Source organism: Theropithecus gelada, chromosome 4 (assembly GCF_003255815.1).
Source record: "Theropithecus gelada isolate Dixy chromosome 4, Tgel_1.0, whole genome shotgun sequence".
Lineage (NCBI taxonomy): Eukaryota > Metazoa > Chordata > Mammalia > Primates > Cercopithecidae > Theropithecus > Theropithecus gelada.
Window position 1 is genome coordinate 149,079,696 of NC_037671.1, and position 26,826 is coordinate 149,106,521.

A 26,826-nucleotide genomic window follows, 5' to 3' on the forward strand; every position below is an offset into this window, starting at 1 on the left:
TTTTTTCAAATTCAGTTTTTAATTATAACTGTCCATTTATCTTATATAGGCAGTGGGAGTTTAACCTTTTTTTTTCTTACATGATGTAAAAGCAATCCCAAATGAGGTACTGATACAATTTGTATCTATTATTAATGGTAGAAAAGTTTTATGAGTGCAGTACTTGCTATTTTCATGTAACATAATAAAGACAACAAGACTAGAATCTAGCCAGAACGTGAAATTAGCTCTTTATAGAACTTTTAATTTAATGATTCTAAAAAATTCATAAGTCATAATAACTTAGTAAGGCACAGAAGCACTGATGGAAAAAAACTTATGTGGGACAGGATATTTTACTTTACATTATCCCATTTTATAAACAATGGATTATGGTATTATCCCCTATCATAATAATGTATAAATAGACATTAATTTTAATTTCTTCACAACAATGTAGAGTTATAGAATGAATGTAATTCAGAATTGTATTATTGTTGTTTTGTTTTATAGTATTAAGTTACATATGTAGAAAAGACAGGATTAAGAGTGAGGGCTTTAGAAAGCACCACATTATTGGAGGTGCTCTGAGAATGAAAAAATATTAAGGATATAGAATCTGTGATTCCAAACCTGAGAAACCTTTCAAAAAAGGTATATTGAGAAGATAAAATAAACAAACAGAAAATGGCCTTAAGAAAACTTACCAAGCTTTGGCCGGGCGCAGTGGCTCACGCCTGTAATCCCAGCACTTTGGGAGGCCAAGGCGGGCGGATCACGAGGTCAGAAGATCGAGACCACGGTGAAACCCCGTCTCTACCAAAAATACAAAAAATTAGCCGGGCGCAGTGGCGGGTGCCTGTAGTCCTAGCTACTCAGGAGGCTGAGGCAGAAGAATGGCGTGAACCCGGGAGGCGGAGCTTGCAGTGAGCGTAGATCGTGCCATTGCACTCCAGCCTGGGCTACAGAGGGAGACTCTGTCTCAAAAAAAAAAAAAAAAAATAGAAAACTTACCAATCTTCATATCAGCAAGTGCATATCAATGTAGCACAAAACAAATTCCAGCTTGTTTACAGCATGCAGAGATACAGTACTTAAAAAATGCATATTGATGATGAGATGGATCAGGCTTACCCGAGAGGCAAATTTCAATTCAAATTTTGGGGAGGGTGATGCATATGAAGTAGAATGTGCAGTGAGTATCTTCTAGGTAGAAGAAATGATCATATATATAAAGGTGCAAAAGCAGTACATAGTAAACAATATGAATGAGATCAACAAAAGAAGCTGGAATAGAGGAGTGGTTCTAAGAAAGAGGTAGAAGTACACAAGGCAAGTGCATTTAACAGGACAGGAGGTGGGGAGAATAGCAGCAGACCACATGTGGGATGGATAAGGAGTTTAGAGTTAATGTGATAGGCAAGAAGAAGCACTTAAAAAGCCTACCACATAGCCACTACCTGGGTTAAATATATCTTACAGGTTAAAAAAATGTACTGGGTAAACTGAAGGCTGCATGAGGTTATTTCTTTCTGCCAAATGAAAATGGTGAATGCTTCCAGGTCTTCTGAATGATAATTGTTACTGGGGTGTAAGAGGGCCCACCCCCACCCTCAGATAGAAGATATGTATCTCAGAGACAATCCTCCTGAAAAAAGATAATAGAATTTAATCATGGGTTATCCCTCGTGGACTCAGAGAAAAGAGAATCATAAAATCCATAATTTTTGAGCCCAGGGAACCAGGAGGAAGCTGCAAGTGAAAATGACCAAAAATTAAAACTCTCTTAACTAGTGAGTTTTTATTGAGCACCATCTTGTGAAAGGCACAGTCCCAAACATTATTTATGCATCAAAGAAATGTAGAAGCTAGTGTTATTTTTTTTTACATGACTATCAGAGCAGTGGGAGTAGTGGGGTAGTGTATGTGATGAGTTTATATGTTAATATATAATAATAAACTGCCAGCAAAAGAGCCAAAAAGATCTATCTCCAGGACCAGCTTTCTGGGCTGAATCATTTTTTTTTTTTTTTTTCCTTATTAGCCTCAGCTATTGTAGGAATAGGTTGTGTGTGCTTTGTGTCTTAAGTACCACAGTACTTAACAACTATGTTGCCTAGAAACCTGGAAACCAACACCATACCATACCTTCTTATTAAAAACTGAAAATAAGTACCCAACTCAGAGTGATCCACTATATAACCCACACTGTGATGTAATTAGAACAAACAGGCAAATCAATGCAGGGTCTTGTGTTTACAAAATGACTGGATACATAGTCAATATGGTGCCTGTGGAATAAGGGAACAACAAGCCACAAAGACAGATACATATTTTATATATATATATATAAAAAATACATATATGCTTATCTATATATACACTTTATATATATATATATACTTATATATATATACACACACACACTTACATATATATATGTAACTTGAATTATTGTTCCTTTGTGCTTACTCTGGCAAAACACCATGTAACATTTAAGAATGTCAGGAAAAATATGATTTTCCCCCCTGCCATTATGTTTTTCTCTTAAGCCCTGTTCAAAACAACTGCTCTGAAATAACTGAAGTGTTACTAGCTCTACTTTCAGAAACACAGTGTACTTTTTCTGAGCTTCTGTAAATGCTACATATTTCTGAAGGTGTATCATTAATATTAGAATTTGTTCTTGACTTTAGTCTCATGTTATACATTTTCTTATTGTGGGGGTCAAAGTGATGAATTCTGCATTCATCTGCTCTGTGAAAAACTTGGTAAGATCAAATTATTCATTTATGCATAAATTTTGCTAATGGTTGAACCCCTACAATAACTCACATAATATAGAGTCATGTGCTTATATGGGAGAGAAAATCAAGTAAGCAACATGATAAAGCATGAAAAATGTTAGACTGAGGTCAATAGAGAGCTATGGGAACACTTAGATGCAAATCTCCTGGGCTGGGTATTGCAGTCAGTGGAAATTGCCCCAGGTCATACAGGATGAGTGGAGGCTGCGTAGGTGAAGGGAGTTGGAAAGGCATTCTAGAAAAAGAGAAAGGCATATGCAAACATGCCAAGTCTAGTTAGATACCTTCTCAATTACTTTGGTATAGCTGACACCTAGAACATAAGGCAGAGAGTGGCAAATAATGAAGTTGGGGGCTCAGTAACCAGCGGATGATTAAATACCTTACATTCCATACAAAGGAGTTGAAACCCTACCTGAAGGTCCTTGGTGATATGATAGCTCTGTGCTGTGGAAGATCAGTAGCAGTGTGAGATTCACTTGGAGAGAATAAAGGCTGGAGTAGTGGGATCCATTAAGAGGCTATTAAGACAACCCAGAGAGAGGTGCTGGTAGCAAACTAAGGGAGTACCAATGGGATTGAAACAGAAAGATGTATTCAAAAGCTGTAAGAAATGAGAATCAAAGGAATCTAGTTTCTGCCATGGAAATCATTAAGTTCTTCATTTAACTTCAGCCCTTTGTTTTGCCCTGTATTTACCTAAGGTTCTCTTATTTATGCTGATTGACATATTTTCTGTTTTTATTAACCAATGGGTCAAATACTCTAGTGCAGTGCTTTGTCTTTTTAAGTAAACATTCACAAGAGGTTTGACAGCTTACAGAAATGTGTTAAGTATTTGCCCACCTAATGCAGTTCCTTAAAGATAATCGACTGTCATTGGATCATTTTAGCTCATTGTTCTAAAAAACTACTAGCTTATAATAGTTTCAAAAACTGAGATTACCACATATAGAGAAATATGATCAAGTCCTTGGTGTAGCAAATTTTTTCAGAATCAGTGCTTGGAGCAATATGAAACTATCTAATTTGGGGAGAATAAATAACACTGATGCACCTTTAAAGAAAAAACAAGTATGTAAAAATCCTTAAAGTGAAACAATACATTTTACAACATATCATTTCAACTTTACCTGTTAAACAAGTAAAAAGATAAACTGATCTTCAATATGCAGAACGTAGCAATGAAAATCAACAAAGCCAGATAAGATTTTTTTAAAGCAATTAAGAGATGCCATAAAGGATAAACTAAGATTGCATACTCATCGAATTTTACAACTAGAAGGGACTCCTGAAATCAAAGTTTCAGTTAGAAACATTTAATTAGGAATAAAGCTAGAGCTTGTTCTAGAGGTTGTTCTCAACGCAGAGAACATATCCCCCTCTATACTAAAGCATGTGGCTTGAGGCATGTTTCAATATAATATTATATTTATCTTTGACTCAATATAAATATCATGACAATAGTCAATTGTGTAGTCCTTCTAGGTAAAGAAATAATTTCTTATGTCTTTTACTAACATTAGTTTCTAGCATCATCTTTGACTTTAACATTTGACATTGATGTATACAGAACAGAAACTTCACTCAAACTAAGATGAGCAACCTAACAAAAGTAGGGACAGGGGATAGAATGAATGCTAATGTCACCAAAAGGTACAGGGCCCACCCTGATCTAGGCTGGGCCTAAACAATGTCACCAAGACTTCCCTTCTCTTTCTATCTCTGCTTTGGCTTCACTCTCAGTCAGATTTTCTCTTCAGTTGATCAGCTCAATAACCCAGCAAACAAAAACCAGCTTCTCTTTCTCAGTAGTCATAGAAAACCCTTATAATTTACTCTCATTGGGGTGACTAGAGTTAGATTTCATTTCCCTTTAGTCCAGTACTCAGTCAACTTTGCATGGTGGTTCTATCTCCTAAACTAAGCATTGTGGTCCGAAGGATGGAAAACTCAGCTTTGGCCAGGTCGGATCACATACACACTACTGGTCAGCAGCCCAGAATCACCTGGCCTGAGGCTCAGGAGAAGGTGGTTCCCAAGAGGAAGCTGTGGTGGTCTTTGCAGAAAAAGGAGGAGGACTGGATGATGCTTAGTCAAGAATAGCAGATGTTTTCTACTCTTGAATTTCATAATTCTTTTACTTTCTTACTTTTACCACTCATGTTATAATTTTTTCCACTCATATAACCATTAGAGACAAAGAGTCTCTGTGCCAACTCTTATCAAATTATAATGGGCTGAATGTTTGTATCCCTCCAAAATGCATACATTGAAACCCTAATCCCAATGTGATGGACATTTGGGAGTAATTGGTCATGAGGGAGGTAATTAAGTCATAATCATTCAAGAGTGGGATTAGTGCTCTTATAAGAAGAGGCCAGAGAGCTAGCTACTTTTCTTTTCCCCATGTGAGGATATGTATTAGTCACAGTTCTTCAGAGAACCAGAACCAATAGGATATACACAGTTGACCCTTGAACAATGCAGGGGCCCTGCACTGTCAAAAATCCACATATAACTTTTAACTTCCCCAGAAACTTAACTACTAATAGCCTACTGATGACCAGAAGACTTACTGACAATATAAATAGTCAATTAATGCATATTTTCTGTATGTATTATATACTGTATGCTTACAATAAAGTAATCCAGAGAAAAGCAAACATTAAGAAAATCATAAAGAAGATAAAATATATTTACTATTCATTAAGTGGAAGTGGATCATCGTAAAGGCCTTCATCCTTGTCATCTTCACATTGATTAGGTTGAGACACAGGAGGAAAAAGAGGTGGTCTTTGTGTCTCAGGGTGGCAGAGGCGGAAGGTGTAGAGTAGATGGAATGGGAGGCAGGAGAGTTAGGCACATTCAATGGAACTCTTATTGAAAAAAGTCTGCACATAAGTGGACCCTAATCATTCAAAACCTAGCTGTGCAAGGGTCAACTGTATATAGACATATGAGGAGAGTTATTAAGGGAATTTGCTCATTTGCTTATGAAGGTCGAGTCCCACCATTTACTCTCTGTAAGCTGGAGACCCAGAAAATCTGATAGCGTAATTTAGGTTTAATTTGAAGGCCTGAAAATGGGGGGAGCTGACTGTATAACTCCTAGTTTGACACCAAAATCTGAGAATAGGGATTGGTGAGGGTAGGGTAGGTTGCTGGTATAATTTTTAGAGTCCAAAGCTCCAAGAATCGTGAGCTCTTATGTCCAAGGGCAGAAGAAAATGAATGTCCCAGCTCCAGAAGAAAGAATGAATTAGCCCTTCTCCCATCTTTTTGTTCTATCTGGGCCCTCAATGGATTAGATGATGGCTGTCCACATTGGTGCAGGCAGATTTTCTTTACTCAGACCAAAGATAATCTCTTCCATAAATACCCCCATAGACATATCCAGATATAATGATTTACCAGCTCTCTGGATATCCCTTAACCTAGTCAAACTGACACATAAAATTCATCACCACATTATACAAAGAAAAGTCAGCAGCCTCTGACTCAGAAGAGGAATCTCATTAGAACCTGACCATGCTGGTACTCTGATCTCAGCCTTCCAGTCTCTAGAACTGTGAGAAATAAATGTTTGGCTTTTAAGCCATCCAGTCTATAGTATTTTGTTATGAAAGCCTGAGCAGACTAAGATGCAAACTAAGCCTCACAATAGACTTTTTTTTTTTTTTTTTTGGTTAGACCTTTTCTAACCAAAACTTATTCCTTATTGAAAAATATGCCTCTTGACCTAACCCTCTTTACATCCATGGGGTGGATGCAAATCTCACTTGATCATAGTGAACAATCATTTTAATGTGCTATTTAATTCAGTTTGCTAATATTTTGTTGAGTTTTTTTTACATCTGTATTCATCAAGGATATTGTTCTGTGTTTTCCTTATTTGTAGTGTTCTTGCCTGACTTTGATATCAGAGTAATACTGGCCTTGTAACAATGAATTTGGAAGTATTCTCTCTTCTTCAATTTTTTTGGAAGAGTTTGAGCTCACTTTGAACTTGGGGAGATAGCCAGTGAATGTTTGAAAGTTTATAAGTCATTTTTTTTTTCTTTTTTCTTTTTCCAAGACAGAGTCTCACTCTCTCGCCCAGGCTGGAGTACAGTCGTATGATCTCCATGGCCACCTCCGCCTCCCTGGTTCAAGTGATTCTTGTGCCTTGGCCTTCCAATCAGCTGGGACTATAGGCATGGGCCACCACGCCCAGCTAATTTTTGTATTTTTATTACAGACAGGGTTTCACCATGTTGGCCAAGCTGGTCTTGAATTCCTGGCCTCAGGCAATATGCCTGCCTTGTCCTCCCAAAGTGCTGGGGTTACAGGTGTGAACCACCCAGCCTGGCCTATAAATCACTTTTAATATCTCTGGTCTAGAAGACTCAGGCATGGAGGGCTCAGTCAACACCCAGAGCTGGCTGATTTAGTAGCCAGTCCCTCAGGTGAAGGATGTAAACACTGGGGTGCTTGATGAGTGCAGAAATGGCTTCCAGGGAGAATCTACAGATCTAGATTTATTGCTGGAATAAGCCAGGGAAGAAGGTGCAGAGAGTGCCTACTCTCTTGTTCTAGAAAGCAGAACTTTCACACCCTGCTAGCAGCGACAGACTTACAGTGTGGAGTTAACACTGAAGCAAGCTAGGGAGGAAGGCATAGGAAGTGTTTACTCTCCTGTTCAAGCAAGCAAAGTATTATAGCCTTCTTGCAAGGACAGCGTTCTGTTCTGGAATTACTGCTGAAGATGCAGGGAGTGCCCCTCTCCTTTTCAGGCACAGAGAGGTCCCCCATCCTCCCGCTAGTGAAAGATTGCAGAAATTTATCTCATCTCATATCCAGAGTAAGCCAGGAAGACAGTGGGGGAAGTACCATCCAGTCCACTCTTATTGACAGAGACCTTCAACCTCTTTCCATGAAGAGATGACAAAGCTGGGATTATCACAGGAGCAAGCCAGGGAAGAAGGAATGGGTAGTATGATCCCTCCTATTTAGGGTCCAGGAGGCTAATTCGTTATTTTCCATGTAGACTCCCAGATTCTGGCTCGTCAGAGGCCAGAACCGCAGGAAACTGCTGGAAAAGCTTGCAGCCAAACCCTTTTCAGGTAAGTGGGAGGTTAGGCTGATCCTGCAAGCTACAGCTGCTGGAATGCTCCCACAGTTCCAAAGTCCCCTATGTTTTTTGTGCTTGAGGGAAATCCTTCGATGCTGTGTTCCTGCTGTTCCTCACGCTAGTGTTTTAAGAGCCAAGCTCTCCAGCAGAGTCTGGAAAAGTTGGGAACTATATGTGTAGTACAAGCCCCTCACTCTTCAGGAATAAGGAACTGTGTTTGCTTCCTGGTGATGAGGCGCTGTGCTCAGGGTGGGGTTAGTGTCTGAGTGCATCTCCAATTTTCCTACCCGTTTTGATGTAGATGTTTTCTAGATTGTTTGGTGTGTAGGAGGATTTCAGTTGGATTCTGGCTTTCTCTTGAAGAAACTGATCCACTATTTTTTATCTAGGACAGTAGTTACCACGTTTACTTGGTGTGTCTGTGGTAAGAGGAACAGTCAGGAGCCTCCTACTCTGCTATATTCTCATGTCACCCCCGAAAAATGGTTATTTAAAAATTCCTGCTGATTGGAGATCGAGACCATCCTGACTAACATGGTGAAACCCCGTCCATACTAAAAATACAAAAAATTAGCTGGCGTGGTGGCAGGTGCCTGTAGTCCCAGCTACTTGGGAGGCTGAGGCAGGAGAATGGTGTGAAACCGGGAGGTGAGCTGAGACTGCACCACTGCATTCCAGCCTGGGCGACAGAGCGAGACTCTTCTCAAAAAAAAAAAAAAAAAAAAAATCCTGCTGATTGATAATCCTTCCTTGAGGCAGGAGAGTTGACGGGCAGGATTTATATCCTCTTCCACCTTTCTGTCTATATGGCACTTCAATATCTCAAGATCTTTATCTGCAAGTAGATCTAATAAAAGTACCTAATTCAGAATGTGAAGCATAAATATTATACATGAAGTACTTAGCCCAACATTCAGCACGTGGATGTTCAGTCCTATATTTATGGGTTGTCTAGGTTTGTTTAGGCTGCTCTAACAAATTACTACGGAATGAGTGGCCTAAATAACACACCTTTATTTCCCACAGTTTGGGAAGCTAAGAAGTCCAACATGAAAGTCCTGGCAGATCTGGTCTGGTGAAGAACCTATTCCAAGTTCATAGACAACCATCTTCTCTCTGTGTCCTCACATGTACGAAGGACTGAGGCGGCTCTCTGGGGTCTCCTTTATAAAGGCACTACTCCCATTCATGAGGATTTCACCATCATGACCTGATCACCGCCCCAAGACCCACTTCCTGATGCCATCAAATTAGGGGTTAGGATTTCAACGTATGTATCTGGAAGGGACACAAATATTCAATCCATCACATGGCCCATTATAACTTAAATGTATGACTGCTAGTGCCTCTGCAGTGCATGAGTAGTTTTGTTTTCTTTTTTTTCCTTTTCTGAGGGGTGTGGGGGGACAGAGTCTCATTCTGTTGCCCAGGCTGGAGTGCAGTGACACAGTCTCAGCTCATGGAACCTCTGCCTTCCAGGCCCAAGCTATGCTCATGCCTCAGCCTCTCAAGTAGCTGAAATTACAGGAGTGCACCACTGCACCCAGCTAATTGTATTTTTAGTAGAGATGAGGTTTTCCCATGTTGGCTAGACTGGTCTTGCGCTCCTGGCCTCAAGTGATCTGCCCGCCTTGGCCTCCCAAAGTGATGAGATTACAGGTGTGAGCCACCACACCCAGCTTAGTAGTTTTGTTTTCTGTAACAATTTTTTTTCAGTTGAAACTAGTCCAACACATTGTGGGGATCAATGCTGGTTACTAAATGCACATGATGCCAAAAGTTGATATGTATTTTTGAGTATGACAGATAGTTGGTTCAAATTTCAGAATACTTTAGTGTTTCATCCAAGGAAGCAAACTTTGGGATATGTAAGCATGGTGCTTGAACTTCGTTGATCTTATTACTTCTGCTCAGAGTCTTCTGCCTTCTTTCCTCAACTTGTTTCATTTGGCCTCTCTTTTTATGGCTAACTCTTTCATGAAGCTTTCTCTTTTCCAACCCACATTGATATCTCTCAACTCTTATACACTTGAAAATCTGACCATAAGGTCTGTTTTTTAATTTTTTTTTTCTAAGGTTTTATATGTACAGTTGTACCTTAGCATCTGTGGGAGATTGGCTCCAGGACCCCCATAAATACAAAATCTATAAATGCTCAAGTCCCTTATGTAAAATGTTATAGTATTTGCATATAACCTTCATATATCCTCCTGTATAGTTTAAATCATTTCTAGATTGTTTATAATACATAATACAATGTAAATGCTATAAAAATAGTTGTCATTCTATCTTCTTTATGGAATAATGGCAAGAAAAAGTCTGTGCATGTTCAATACAGATGCAACCATACTTTTTTTTTCTATTTTCAATCCACAGTTGATTGCATCCACAGATGTGGAAGCCATGAATAAGGAGAGCCAACTACACTTATTGTATCTTTCCAATTAGATTTTAAGCTGCCTTAGGGCAAGGATCACATTCAATCTATTTTTTATCTAGGACAGTAGTTAGCACATTGCTGAGTTCACAAGAGGCTTTAGAAAAAGACTGGTTGATTGGCTCACTAATTAAATCACATTGAATTTTTAAATTTGTAATTCAATTTACTAGTTTGTTTATAGTCTGACACTCAAGTCAGTAGTTTTTTTTGGTTTTTTGTTTTTTTTTTTTTTCAGTATTACACCACTGGCCTTTAAAGCATGACAATTATGTTATAGAATGTCAGCTGTGGTGTGGAATCTCTGAATTGTTTACTGGGATGAAAGAGTAAACAAAGCCAAGGACTTCCTTTAATTAGAAGGCTTTTGAAATTACAGTGCATGAATCGCCAGGATGCCCTTAAGAAATACTGGATTTTTTTTGCCATTTAAATGCTCCAAAACCAATACTTCATTAGACTTACTGTCACTTCCATGTGTCTGTTTACACTGAAATGTACAATGATAGGACCAGTGACCTGAAATAATTGCCATGTAAGTTTGATTCTGATGAAAGTTCAATTTTTGCTGAGAGATGCCTGGAGCTCAACTCACTACACTGACAGCAGCCTGTAAGTTTCTCTCTTTTTCTGACCTTGTAAAGAGGGAGCAGGAACAGTTCAGGAAGACAGACCTGTGAATTCCCTCCCTTCCTCCTCACTGCTTGCCTCAGGCGTGAAGCAACAGTTCTGGCTTCAGAAAGAAATGAATCATTATTCTGCTTTCGTGATAAAGTATGGGATGCCGATGAGCAATCTGCTGCCGATGGGCAGCTGGCCATGACAGGTCAGAGAGCAGACCTGTGGATACTGCCCTTCCATGGAGCCATGCAGAAGAGGGCATCCCCGGACTTTACAAGAAGAAGAGAACTGCTGAACTAGAAATCGCTCAATAAAAAATTCAAACGCCCAAGTAATGACTATTGAACACGAGAAACACATAACAGGAGAAATGAGAAAGAATTGTAAAAATGTAGACATGAAATGGTTTCTCTTTAGCAAGGCTTCTTAACTATTTTCTGCCCTGAATCTCTTTGCAACTGAGTCTTTATTCAGTATGATTTATTTATTTGTTTACCCCTTCAGCAGGCCAGCCCTAGGCAAAATTCCTGAAGTAGAAATAATAGCCTCCCATTTCTTCCCCAGATCCTCTGTCTGGTCTCAAATTAAGCTTCCTCCATGACCTCGTATTGTCCACTGGATAACCAAGCGCTGCAAAGGGATTTTCCACAGATGTACTAGGGGTCTCATGCCCTCAGTCTTTGCTACCTCCTGACTCCTTCCAAGCAGGGCAGTCCCCTTCCCTTTGAAGCTTGCCTGAATTACTCAAGACTCGCCCAATTGCTACTAACAGAAAAATTCATGAGCTAGCTAACCCAAAAGGAGAATTTATCGTAAGGATGCAGGGGTGTTTCATGCACTTCAAGGGCTAGAGGCTGCTAGGCTTCAAACACAAACTGGAATTACAGATGATCAGAACCTCTCTCAGGCTTCTTTGCTGCTTCTCACAGGATTTTAAGTTTCAGTTTTTTCTCTCTTTGACTCTAAGAAATGCCTTCCGCTCTGTGGGGTTCATGTGGCAAACAAACAAATAAACAATAAGGCAAAACATGTGAAGCAAAAAGCAAATAAGCGTGACTCACAGCAAAAGTGCACACTACACAGCCAGCAATCTGGAGCAAGATTTGCTCATGTCAAACTTCAGCTTTATGAGAAAAAGTTGTATGGACTAGATTTAATCACACAGCTGACCCAACCCAACTAATGTAAACATAGCTGCCTGCCATCCTATGACCATGTGAAAGAGGAAAAGCAGTTCCTAGAAAACGGGGGCAAAAAGCCAGTAGGTGTCCACTTTTCTACCATCATCTACAAAGGCACCATGCAGTTTCTCCTCCCCATGCATGAACTCTATGAGCTCACAGCTGCTTCACTCCTGTTAACAAACCCTGTCTCAGAAGAAAAACTGTAAAATTCTCCTAAACTGAGAATTAGAACTGGTGGAGGAGGAAATTAAAGTTCCTCAAATCACAGCAAGCAGCTGGAGAGTTAATCTGATGACCCTGACCTTCGCTTGTTCTACATGCGATGAAACTGATTTTAAATCATAAACTTCCACAAAGTCATTATTGTCCTCTCCTTAGTGACAGCTGGTTGTTAGTGTCCCCAGTTATAGCACCACGCGTTGTTTTCATTTTTCCATGAACTCTGTTGCTTGCTTTAGTAAATGTTTTATTTATACTTTTAAAAGTATACCTATTTACTTTACTGATTGCAGTATTTTTATAAACACTTATGGTATCTATATAGACAGATAGATAGATAGATAGATAGATAGATAGATAGATAGATAATCTCTTTATGTGTTAAAACAGGTTTGTTTAAATCTGTATGTTTACTATCTTTTGTGTGTGCCTAATTTATCTAACAGTTTCTGACACTATCATTGTGAACTTGTCAATTGCTTTGTCAAATTCTGCTGGATTCTGTTTCTCTTTCACACGTGCTCTCTCTCTCTCCCCTCTCATCCACGTATATTAGGCTACATTGTTAGAAATAAGCTCATAATTATCTGTGCCTTGTGTATGGTTTTATCCCAGTTGATGCTTTTTGCTTAAATACTGCATTGATTGAGAATAACACTGCTGTATCTTAATGGTCATTTTTATTGTTATTAGTATTTGCCTAGTAGATCTTAGTTACTTTTAATATTTTCATGTAATTTTGTTTTTAGATATTTTCTAAGCAGTAAGTGTGGAATACCTCATTTATTTGTCCATTCTCATAATCCCTCATTTTAAATGTGAGCCAAATCCAATTACTCATTGTCATTATGGCTGTATTCTCACTAATTCTAAATAGTTTATTCAATGCATTCAGTTTCCCATCCTTTTATAATCAATAGTTAGTTTAATTGTGTATGTTCCCTCTTTTTGTCTTACAGTCCATCTTTTCCTCTGTGTCTGTTTTTCATCTTGGTAAATTCACCCTTTTTTTTTTTTTTTTTTTTGGTTTCTGTAGGGAAGACTACCTTAGTTATTTTCTGAGGGTGTCTTTATTTGGCTTTTATTTTAATAGTAGTTTAGCTTGGTAGAAATGTCCTGGTTTTCTTGGCAGTAGGAAAACATCTTCTTTTTCTTATAAGGTCACTTGTTGCATGTGAAAGAATCTGCTCTCCATCTCATTGGTATTCCTTTGGAAATAGTTGGCTCTTTCCATCTAAGAGCTTTATTTATTTATGTGTGTTTGTTTATTTATTTATTTAATCCTAAAAGTCATTCTGGTATGTTTACATGCAGCATTCACCTAATGCTTGAAAAACACTTTTCAATTTAAGAACATACCCATTTTGAAACTTTTCTATTATTCTTCAGATAGTTTATCTCCCATTGCCTCCATCATCTTCAGTGGGAACTCACTGTTTTGTCTCTGAAAAACCCCTCAAACTATTAACTGTGTCCTTTATCTGTTTTAGTATAACTTTAAAGATTAAATCGTTGGGTACTGCACTCTGAATTTATATTGCAGAGCTATATTCTAATATACTAATTTTCTCATTCACTTGGATTAAATAGACTTTACCAATATTTTGTTCCTTTTTATTCAATGACTGTATTTTTCATTTTCAAAATATGTAATTGTATATGTTCATAGTCAGTTACTCTTGTTTTATTTCTGCTTGCTATTGTTTTTAAACTTGCTCTTTTTTAATGGAAAGCATTCCTTCATCTATCACATCAAAATTCTTAAACATACTTGTACATAATCTTTGTCAGACTCATCCATGAAATTAATTTCATTTGAAATGAATGGTAAGGCAAGAATTATGTCTATCCATACAGTCCTAATGTGTAGCACATATTTGACACTTAGTAGAGATTCAGAAAAATATTTAATGAATGAATATGTCAGTGTTCACTTTTGGTATAATCAGAGATATTTAATGGTCATCTAGAGGTTAGAGGTTATGGAGTTCACTACTACTCTTGTCCAATGTTGAGAGAACTGAAACTCAGAAAAATATTATCACTTCTCTAATTAAACAAACACTCCTTTGGAAACCACCAGTGGACCTCAGGTTGCATAATGTCTCTCCTGCTGCCTTTATTCTGTTGCATCTCAAAATATTCTCTTTTTTTTTTTTTTTCATTCAGTCATTTACTTATTCATGCATACATGTATGCTCTCACTTATTTTTAGGATTTTCCTTTTGCATGTATACAAGTTAATCAAATTAATCCTCAGGAATAAATTTTTCACTCAGGATGATTTTTATAACGTGTATTAAATTCAGACAATGTTTTTATTATTATAAGTAAAAATCTTATTAAAAACAAGCAAGAAGAATTTTTATTACTTCTTCTATAGTTAATTTATTTAATAGTTTTAATAAATATTTTAGTAGTGATTAAAGAAAGGAAATGGCAAGATCCATTATAGATGTTTAAGCCATGTTCTAATCAACCTTAAATATGTATTTTTTGTTTGTGTGTTTGTTTGTTTTGGAGACGGAGTCTCGCTTTGTTGCCCAGGCTGGAGTGCAGTGGCATGATCTCATCTCACTGCAACCTCTGCCTCCTGGGTTCAAGCAATTCTCCTGCCTCAGCTTCCCGAGTAGCTGGGACTACAGGTGTACGCCACTATACCCGGCTAATTTTTCATATTTTAGTAGAGATGGGGTTTCACTGTGTTGCCCAGACTGGTCTCAAACTTCTGAGCTCAGGCAATCCACCCACCTTGGCCTTCCAAAGTGCTGGGATTATAGGCGTGAGCCACTGCGCCCAGCCAAAGATGTATTTAAACACCAAAGTTTTAAAATATTTATGCATTAAATATGCTCAGTGTCTTCTGTAGCAGAAAGGATGTGGATTTTACATTTTGATTTCTAAGCAAATTAATGATGTAGCCATAAAGCATAGCAGGATATAGTGGGCTATAAAGAAACCAATTTAAGTAATTTGTGCAAATACTTTAAAGTTTTATGAATTAAATTTCAAACAAATTCTCTATGACAAGGCAACTTCCTCACAGAGCACAGCTCTAGTCATTTTGATGTACAGATAGGCAATTAAAAATTAAAATTAAGAAATTAAGTCTCATGGGTCTACATCAGCTGATTTGTAATTTGCTTTTTCTTTAAAAACAGTTTTCTTGAATTTAATATGCCAGCAGTTATAAAGCTATCCTTCTTCTTTGCTATCTACTGATAATTTTGCATATCTGTAATGATCTATGTTCTTTTTATTTTAAGGGAATATAGTTCATTAGGTTGGTTGAGAACAAAAGTATTGTGGTCAAACAGACCTAGGTTTTAACCCCAGTGTAGCCATGTACTACTATGCAATAGCATGCAAGTTACATTGCCTCTGTAAGCCTCAGTTTACAGGTCTACAAAATAGGAATAAGAATATACACACAGTTCTTGACTTAAACACTGATTTGAATTACGATTTTTTGACTGTACAATGGTGAGAAAGTACGATTTCAGTAGAAACTGTACTTCAAGTACTCATACACCATTCCGCTTTTCACTTTCTTTATAATATTTAATAGATTACATGAGATACTCAGCACTTTATAATGAAATAGACTTTGTGTTAGATGATTTTGCCCAACTGCAAGCTAATGCAAGTTTCTGAGCACATTTAAGGTAGGCTAGGCTAAACTACGGTGTTTGGTAGGTTAGGTGTATTAACTGCATTTTGACTTAAAATATTTTCAACTTATCATGGTCTTATCAGGACTTAAACCCATTGTAAGTCGAGGAGCATCTGTATACGCCACAGTTTTCCTCTGAAAAGAAAATGAGATAATGTGTTATTAACTATTCAGTACTCAGTAAATGTTACACAGCTCTTACTAGAGTTATTTCTATTTTTACATACACACACATACACACACATATACCTCTGTCAGCCAGTATTTCTAAAATATTTCTACTGTTATTATTGATTATTTAAAGTACTTTTTACTGATTCATTAAAAATCTCCCCAGCAGAGAACTGTGCAATATTTTAGGGTGGTAGTCTCTACATTATTGAGGTTAAAATATTGAGTGTTTTGGTCAGATATGCAAGGGTGAGATACGAAATAGCATGAGCAACTAACTTCTCTTCTCTAAACTCCAGTTTCCCCATTCATATAACAAAAAGGATAATACCACTATATAAGTTGCTGAGTGTATAATTGATATAGAGGGTGAGCTCAGTGTATGGAACATATTAAGTACTCAGTTAATATAACCTATAATTATGGCCATTATGATAAAATACAGTTTGGAGCATGTATGCAGAAAGATAGATTTGAGGAAAAGTATGTGCTTTCCTTGGTGTTAGAGCATTGGCAAATGTCTTTAATACTGTGACATTCAACTGTGAAAACCAATTATTACACAATTAGAAGCCTCCTCAATTAGGGAAAGATTAGGTCATGTTTTTAAAACACCCACCAATATTTTCTGTCAATCCCATCTGTGACACGAATAAGGGAGACCCCAGTTAGCAGTTGTTTAAATCATTTTCCTAACACTGACATCCGTCTCCTTGGAGACATCCATTGGAGACTTGTGTTAACATCTTTCAAGTTGCATCTGGATAGGGTCAGTATGTGATCGGTCTATTGGTACATTTCACTGACAGATAATATAGCATTTGCTTTCATTCTATCTTTAAATTTGTTTGGAATATATAAATACTTCATAATATATATGCCTATTTTTATTGGTATAACCATAAGGACACAGCATGTTGATTATCAAAAGAGACTATCATATATTTAGCAATTTATCTTCTGGATGTAAGAAATTTATTTAAAAATTAAATTTTAATAAATAAAACCAGCTATGAATTTCAAAAAAAGGGTAATAGATAAATGCTGTAATGTACATTTAAAGTAAAAGGAAAATGGGATGGTATCAAAAATCTTTATTATCTATATTTAAGTAGTACCTTTCTTTTTATAATTTAAATATGTAGCATTTTACAACTATACCATTCATTCTCAGCTCAAAAAAACTGGAATTTAAGAAGACAAAATACTCTAGAAATGCTCGTTATCTCTCTTAGGATCAAGGAAGAGAAAGTCTAGTGATGGGCGAGTGGAAAAAATAAAATACTTAACACCAACATCCAATTTTGTAGTTTTAATGTAAATTATTTAATTCTTTGAATATTTGCTATTTTTAGCCTCAACTAAATAAACAGATTCGAATAGGTGTCTTGGACAACTGCTAAATGGGCAGTTGTCTAGAGCCAAGCCACATGGGCAGAAACAGAGAAGAAAGACAAACTCAGATCTTCTGATTACAAGCACAGTTTGAAGACCTCCACAACTGCCTAGCAAAAATTAAAAACAATAAGGTACAGCTTTAAGTTTAAGTTAGGTAAAGACATTTCTCTTAAAATCTTCAATATAACAACACTGATTGTCTGAAATGCTAAAGGCAGGAGATGAGATTGGGTGACCTTTAAAGGCTCTTTACAGACCCAAGATTCCATATAGCACCTGTTGGCTTCAGAATTGTTTATCATAAGCTCGTGGTCATCAATATAATGCAATAGTTACTAAAATTTGCACATTGAATAATGAATAAACTGAATAAAAAACTGGTTAGAAAAAGATAATATTCATAGCATTTTGAACATTAAAAGAATAAAAAGAATTAACAAATAAGGAAAAATGTGTGTTCAAACATTTTGAGGAGTAGTCTGAATTTCTAAATACAATACTACTAGATTGGTCCCCTTCATGTAAGTATTCACAGCACTTGATAAACATTAAATTAGAGCTTTGTTCAGCATGGCTACCTGGTGAATATTAAATAATAAAAAATAAAACACCACTGTGAAGTCAAAGGAATATTCCTTTTAACTGGATATTTTCCTCCATGTTTACAATTTTCATAAAATTTAAGTTGTATATACTATGCATACCAACTGCTTAAAAATTTTAAAATGTGGTTGATGTTTTGTCATCTTAATCAAAATTTGCATTCCAGTTTCCTTGGGAAACTCTACATGCTGTTATACAACTAATCCTTCCACTACCTAGCCAAATAATTAATACCTTTACAAGCACATCATAAAATATAGATTAGTAAATAACTCATTATACACTTAATTTCAATACTAATTGCCTACAGGCTTAATGAGCTCTTCATTGTAATAAGAAAACCAATGTTTATTTTTATTAGATATAACTTCAAAACAAAACACACTGTATCAATCTATGACCTGATTTGATGTTTACTACAAATTCTTACGGAGAAAATCTTACCATTGACTAGTGTTAAAAGATTTAAATTTATATTGTATAATAGGGCGTTAAATTAGAAATTTTGACTGACACACCAAAACACAAAAGATGCTGAATTCTAAAATGGTACAAGACTAAATTTACAAAAAAAAAAAAAGCAGTGTAAAACTAGTTCAACTTAAGTTGATGAGAGAATATGATTATGGGAGTTGAGAAGAGAAAGTGAACGAGATATAAGTGGAAAACCGCAGACAGGAGTAGAGTGGGTTGTGGCATCCCCCAAAACAAGAACGGCCTTCAGCTAGGCCACTTTGAAAACCCGAGCTATGAGCTCTGAGATCTGTGGCCACATTGGGCTAATATCTGACTTGCCTATAAATATAAAAGGTAGGGACAAGTCAGGTAGTGCAGATCAGCTAATGAGAAAAGTTACTATTACATTTGAATCAGTCTGTTTCCCACTGTTTGTCAGGACAAAACACACATACTTGTTCATCAAGGAGCAGATGCAGGCGATCCCTGAGAGAAAGAGCCATTCAAAGATCATGTTAAAATCTATCAAATAATGCCGCCTAAAGGTTAATAGTTCTTGGTAGAAAAGAAACTACACGTAGGCCATTAGGTTTCTGAGGTGAAATGGAGTTCAATTGCCCTAGTCAAGTAAACTTTCTTGTGAGAGACCCAGCGGGGACTGGGATCCCTGAAGAACCCTCGGGAAGCCAATCAGCTCCAAATACCTGTCAGGCTCGGAGAGCAGGAGCCAACCAGGGACATTGCAGTCGAGAAGGAAATTTTCAGCCTCCCAACTTCTTTTCCCTCCACCCGCACCTCCCAACTAGACCTCCAACCCCAGAAGCCTCAGAACTCTTTGCAAGATGGAGGAGAAGGAACTGTGGAATACTGGCCTTCAGCTCTCCACCTTGCGGGCATAGGTCCTCCCCTTTAGCAGGTACAGCTGTGGAAACTGGAAGCAACAGCAATTTTGGATAAATGTGGAGCTTTTGAAAATGACATGAAACTGGGCCTTCTAGTTATGGAATTCAATTTGTGTTTTACCACTTAGAGTGAGCTTTTCAGAGGTTAACAAACAGCAGAAATGGCACAGGATAGTCTAGGTTCTAAACTAGGGGCAAGGAATATTTCCTCAACCTCAATAGATTTAAAGTGACACTGGAAGGAAAAAAACAGATGATGTCTGATTAAATACAATGAGTTCTGTCTGTTTAACATAATCATTAGACGTGTTATATTTAAATTTTAAAAATTGGTATTGATAATTTGAAACTTCCCAAAACTTGAGATCCCTAGCTTTTAAATTAAGGAAAATGGGGTGATAGACCTAACTTTTTAAAAAATGCAATTTAAATTCTAGAACTTCCCCAAAAGTTTTTTTGTGCATCTCTAGATGAAGATAAATATAATTTGATGATAAAAAGTCACATGGGCAGATCCTTTTAAATTTGTAAATGGCAAATCAAGCAAATTATGGAAGAATCAGTGATTCTTATTCTCTGGGCAATGACCTAAAACTCTTCTCTGGGCAATGACTTAAAACTCTTTTCTTATTAGGAAACTGTAAGGCCTCACTTCATTTAAAGGGAGAGAAGTATTCAAATTTTACCTCAACTGAATTGCCTCCAAAGGTCTGGGATTGAATTCTATTCACTAAGGCACATTTTGTGCAGAATTGCTTCAATGCCTGCCCTGAAATTAAGTCATTTGCTCTTTAAATGGAAGCTGGAAGCTGTTTGACTTGAAAATAATATCAAACACTTAGAAAGGAGAGCTAGTTTCCTGATTAGAAACAATGAAAGAAATCATTTGATACTGTCTCCCTTTTCTCCCTACTAAAACTATAATCCCTTTGCCCATAAAGACAAGCCATAGAGCAAATCCAGACAAGAGATAAGTCATTGGCAAGGTAGCATCAAAAACATTTTGGCAACATAGCTAACTTATATTAAGCAAATCGTATGGTGAGAATCTTTGGATGACTATGACAATTTACAGCATAGGTTATTTTGTCCCTTCTAAGTGTTTATTATTTGACCAATATAATATTAAATCAACTCATCTTTTTCTTCATTTTCCAAGTTTAAAATAAACAATGCAGGAAGAATATATGTCTAGGAATATATATATAATATATAATGATTATTATTGTAGCTTATTCCTTGCCTTTGTGTGCACCCAACAAATGCTAACTACTTTACTTGATGACACCGATATAGTTGTTTATGTGCAGTGTACTCAATGATGGTAATATAATTGGTAAAATTGGCTTTCACTTACCCGCAATGCAACTACAAAATGAAATGACACAAACATTAGTCTCAGGAATTCTGCCATGAAATTTGATTATTTGATTCCGTGTTAGTGACAGATACTGTATACTCTAATGACACATTAGAAGTAAATAGCAACATTCAGAGACTGCTGTCTCTTCTTCAACTTTTTTAATGTTTTATTTTGAACAAGCTCTCCTAGAAAAAAAAAATAACAGTGAAGAAAAACACCAGTTTTGTTCCCGTATTTCATTTTAATCCTTATTTGTGGTTAAAGTTCTGATGTTATTATAGACAAAAAATAATATATGGACCAAGGTGCAAGTTATATTGTTAACCTCACATGCATTTACATTTCTGGTTTATTGTGCCAAGAATCTAGAACTTAATAGAAGCATTGTTAATAGAACAGGAGTGGAGGGGCATACCCTTGTGGCTTTATTAGTTTGTTAGTTTCCTTTAGTTCCCAAATATGGTCCCCCAGCTCCCAAACATGGAAAGCAGTTGCTGGTCACATGCTTCATGCAGATATTGTCCACCCAGAGTTAGAAAAACTGCTGAGTATTTGTTGAATAATTGCTCTTTATATATCATCAAAAAGGACATGTCCTCAAAGTTAGTGCTCAGGTGTCCTTGAACATGAACCTCTGGGATTTGGGAAAGTGATACTCCCCACCTCCTACTTCAGAGATGCTTAGCATGGTGCCTGAAATATTATCTATCCATGGCCGGGCGCGGTGGCTCACACCTGTAATCCCAGCACTTTGGGAGGCCAAGGTGGGAGGATCATGAGGTCAGGAGATCAAGACCACCCTGGCTAACACGGTGAAACCCCATCTCTACTAAAAATACAAAAAATTAGCCGGGCACGGTGGCGGGTGCCTGTAGTCCCAGCTACTTGGGAGGCTGAGGCAGGAGAATGGCGTGAACCCGGGAGGCAGAGCTTGAAGTGAGCCGAGATCGTGCCACTGCACTCCAGACTGGGTGACAGAGCGAGACTGTCTCAAAAAAATAATAATAATAATAATAATAATAAAATAAAATAAAATATCTATTCATATATTACATATATAAAATATGATATTAGCTATTAAGATAGAGATAGAAGTAGATTTTATATATATATATATGTTTATCCCTTACCTCATCTAATATATTCTGAGCATGTCTTTGTTTATTCAATTTGTTTGGACACTACAAAGGTATATCAAAAGTAGATATGCTCCCCCCTCAAGAAATTTAATAAAGTCTTAGGAGAAAGTGGAAGGACTTATTGTAACTCAAGAACTCAAGTCATACACAAGCAGGAAATATTTAAACTGGGTTTTAGAGAAGTAATGCTTTTGGTTGTGAAAGTAGGCACGGAGACATTGGAAGTGATAGTGAATAGGAGAAGAACATCCCAGACAGAGAGGTAAATAGAGAGAAAGCAGATGGCCCATTACAAAAGTATCTGAAAACATGTTCTCAATATCACAGTCCTGATACATTGAGCACTGAAGTTTCTGAATGTGAAGTACACAGTCAACCTTTCCTTTCCTAATGGGCAAGTCACGTAAACTCAGTACACAGAATAGCTGAATATAAATGAATCTCTGGCAAGTTATAGAACTACTATAAATGAACATCAAGGTTTTGTTTTGTTTTTTTTTTTTCCACATTTCCTTTGGACACATATTAAACAGTTCCATTTGGAATTAATTACATAATGAAAAAAGTATTTTCATTTACATTTTAAAGACAAAGTGAGAAACAGTTATTCACTGCAAATGGTGTTAGAGAAAATTTAATGTCTAAAATGCATATGCACAAGGATTCTATAAACTGTTAAAATATCACCAGGTTTTTGTGTTTTGTTTTTTTTTTTTTTTTGCGTTAGCTAAAATTCTTGATTTATTAGTAGCAAAATAGAAAGAGCATTCTATTGCTTTTTGATGGAACTATATAATCACCACAAACTAATTGAATGATACGAAGTATTCAGGGTCTGTAAATTATGTTTTACTATAACATTTTAAATATGTAATAACATTAACAAGACTTGACCATTCAATTATAAATACACACAGAAATTACTTTAAAGTCTGGAACATTACAAAACAATTATCCTTTACATTTGTTCAGCCAGCAGCTTAAGAGCAAACCTATTTGGAACAGCTGGAGCCTAAAACTGACATTTGAAATCACAGAGGCAGTGTTTTAAAAACTGTACTTAAAGAAGCCCCAGTTCTATACTATTTCTTCATCAACTACCCTGTTTAATGTTTTTGTCTCCTGAAAATGTGGATCAGAATTTTTCTTTAATAATCAAATAAGGGGTCAAGGTCAGTTTGGGTGATTAATCTCAGATAGTAGGAGTAGTGTAATATATCTGAAGTATTTATGCTTATTTTTTCTGTTTATGGTGTCCCCAGTCCAATTCTAACACTATTGCCTAAACTAATTGCTTCCTTTTCCTCTTGACCCCACCACCCTACACACACATCAATACAAGCAAATTGATAGCCATTCAGGTCAATTCAAAATAATACTGTCATACATCTGTTTCTAATATGTCTTGGATTCAGTATTATTGTTGTGTGAAATTTGCAGTAAAATCTCAAAATGGAACCTCCATGCCTGTGATATGAACCATGTAGTGCTTCTTTTTCCTTATGAAAGTGGAAGGTATTAACATATTGCCACAATTCTTAAGCAAAGCTCACCGAGGAATTGATCTAGTCCAGTCTGTAGTATATCTGTAAATCATCACTTGAGAAATAAAGTATAAATAATCTCATCCTTGAAATAAAAATTCATTTGTTAAGGAATTCTACTAACTTATGCTTTTAGTATGTGTGGCTTCCTAAATATATTAGCTGGGAAAATGTTTCTTTGAATTTTAAATAAAGTAACAGGAAGAAATAACATAATTTACCATTTGAAAGTCTTAATTGGATTGGGAAGAGAACATAATTAAGATTTTCCAATGGCATATAAAATTCTTAATGGATCAAATTACCTTTTTCACTTCACTGAAAGGGAAGCTTGGCGCATGATATTCCAATGATATAGCCAGAAAACCCAGATGCCCCTCTGTCTTTATCCAGCACTCATTGTGAAGAAGAAAACTAGGATACTTCAGGCAAGCAGAGTGTTACCTTCAGAGAAGGAAGAGGAAAGGTCTTCACAGGTGAAGCTTGTATATACCTTTCAAAACAAGGGTAGTGGATAATTAGCTGGAGAGATTACAGGGAAAAGAAGACAGTCAAGGACTACATTTTGAAACTTCTGAATTTACAGAGGAGGCAAAAATGCATCATAGGAGATGGGGAAGGAGTACATAGTAAATCACATAGAAAATCAAGAATGTGTGGTGATTAAGGAAGCTGAGAGAAGATAATGTTTCATGGAAGAGGGAGTTGCCAACTTTGTAAAGTACACTGAGAGATGGAGGTAGATTAGGACAAAGGAGGAACCATCCATTTTGCCAGTATGAAACGGAAACAGATTGGTGACAGTTTTTGAGAAAGAGTAGAAACTAAAGCCTAACTAAAGTGGTGTGGAAAATGGAAGGTGAGAAACTGGACTCAGAAACCACAGATAACTCTTTCAAGAAGTTTTGCTGTACGGTAGCTAGCAGGAGAAATGAGGTCAAGAGAGGCTTTTAAGGCCAAACATGGTGGCTCATGCCTGTAATCCCAGGACTTTGGGAGGCTGAGGTAGGCAGATCACGAGTTCAGGAGTTCAAGGCCAGCCTGACCAACATGGTGAAACCCTGTCTCTACTAAAAATACAAAATAAGTTAGCCGGGTGTGGTGGCACGTGCCTGTAATTTCAGCTACTCAGGAGGCTGAGGCAGAAGAATTGCTTGAACCTGGGATGCGGAGGTTGCAGTGAGCTGAGACTGCACCACTGCACTCCAGCCTGGGCAACAGAGTGAGACTCCATCTCAAAATAAATAAATAAATAAATAAATAAATAAATAAATAAATAAATAGTGACTTTTTAATATTTTAAGGTAATTTTAGGTTTTCCAAAGAATCACAGAAATAGTACAGAGTTCCCATATACCCTTTGCCCATCTTCCCCTTATGTTAGTGTCTTACATAACTATAGAGCATTTATCAAAACTAAAAATCAAACTTTGTACCACACTATTAAATAGAGCACAGAACTTATTCAGTGTTTTCACTACTGCATTTTCCCTTGTTCCAGGATCCCACATCTCGTTTAGTTGTCATGATGCCTTCTCTCCTCGAATCTGAGACAGGTTCTCAGTCTTTCCTTGCCTTTCAAGACTTTGAAAGTTTGAAGAATACAAGTCAGTTATTTTGCAGAACACTCCTTGGATTGGGTTAGTCTGATGTTTTTTCATGGTTGGACAGAGGGTGTATGTTATTGAAAAGGATATCACAGAAGCTATGCACCCTGCCTCAGTGCTTCATCTCAGCGGGTATGTAGTGTTGAAATGAATTATCGGTGATGTTGATCATGATTATTTGGTTAAGGTGGTGTCTTCCATGAGTCTCCATGGTAAAGTTAACTGTTTTTCCTATGGTAGTTACTAACCATTTTGAAGGAGATACTTTGAGACCATGCAAGTTTCCTCTTTCTTTTTATGCTTTTTCCCATGAAGCTTAGCTCCATTGGTGGATATTGTCTGGGGCAAATATGACTGTGGCATTCTAATGCTAATTTCTGTTTTCCTCATTCATTATACATTTCTTACTTGAAAGTAAAGAAGAGATGTCACTTCTCTCCTGTTTATTTAGCTAGTAAATCATTTATTCAGTTATTTAATTACCTATTTATATCAGTAAGAACTCCAGGGTATTCCTTGGTATTCTTTTGTTTGTAATCCAATGCTATCTTTATTTATTCTCTTGCTCAGATTGCTTTAGCTTTGGCTATTGGGAGCTCTTTCAGGTTTCCTTCTATGACCTTTTCATATGCCTTAATTCTTTTAATTTTTTTTTCTTTTTGTTTTCTTCTCTTTTTTTTTCCTGTGTGTGTTCTTGTATGTGTATACATTTCCTTACTTTCTGGCACCACAGATGCTCATCATCTGTCTTCCCTGATCCAGCCCTGGGTTCAACCAGCTCTCCAAAGGGCCCTGGTTCCTTTTATTGGAAAATGGTATTTAGAAACTGCCATCTGGCCTCTGGTGTGCTCGTTACTAGGGTAGTGTCAGTGCTTCCAGCCACAGGGGTTGACTTTTAAGATGAAATGTAAGGATTTTGTATGATAATGATGAAGATTTCAAAGAGAGTGAAAAATTGACTGTGCAGGAATAGTGATTCTTTCAGGAACAGAGTTATTGAGAAGGAAGTGGTAATAGGTTCCAGGGCACAAGTGGAGGGGCTGTGCTTTGATAGAAACTGAGACAGTATTCATTGCAACAGGGAAAAAGAGAGAACATGGCTCAGATTCAAATAGATTTTGATTTTGGTAGAAAATGAGGAAGTTTCTCTTTGTTTCCCTGGTGTTGTTAATGAAGTGTTAGTCAAGGTATTAGCCGACAGTGAAGGGAACGAGACTGATGGAAGTTTGAAGAGAGAGATGATATTAGAGAGTAGAATTCAACCTAATAGTAGAATTTCAAAGGATTATAGATTGACATTTGGGAAATTCAGGGGTCATAAATACAAAATGTGACAGCGTGCCTGTCTGGTGCAGATGTGGAGTAGGCAGATGTATTTGACCAACCTAGAACTGCAGTTTTGCCAGCTGACTATAATTGAGAAGAAAGTGAGCAAGAGCAATAAAAGTATTTGTCAGTGTTTTAGTGATGTAATGGTGGGCCATAAAATTAAACTGGATAAGGGAATACACAGGGGAAAATGGTGTTAGTATTATTAGTCTATTGTCATGGAAAAATGTAATTGAGTTTGGTTTATAGCTTCAAATTCATTTATATAACTTAGGGATATT

The 26,826-nt window shown here is 36.9% G+C and overlaps 1 protein-coding gene across 5 annotated transcripts in view; it reads left to right on the top strand.

Annotated features, from left to right (window-relative positions):
* NKAIN2 (sodium/potassium transporting ATPase interacting 2) overlaps positions 1–26,826 on the top strand; it is a 1,030,226-nt gene that overhangs the window by 731,473 nt on the left and 271,927 nt on the right. The gene's annotated exons all lie outside the window — the stretch shown is intronic.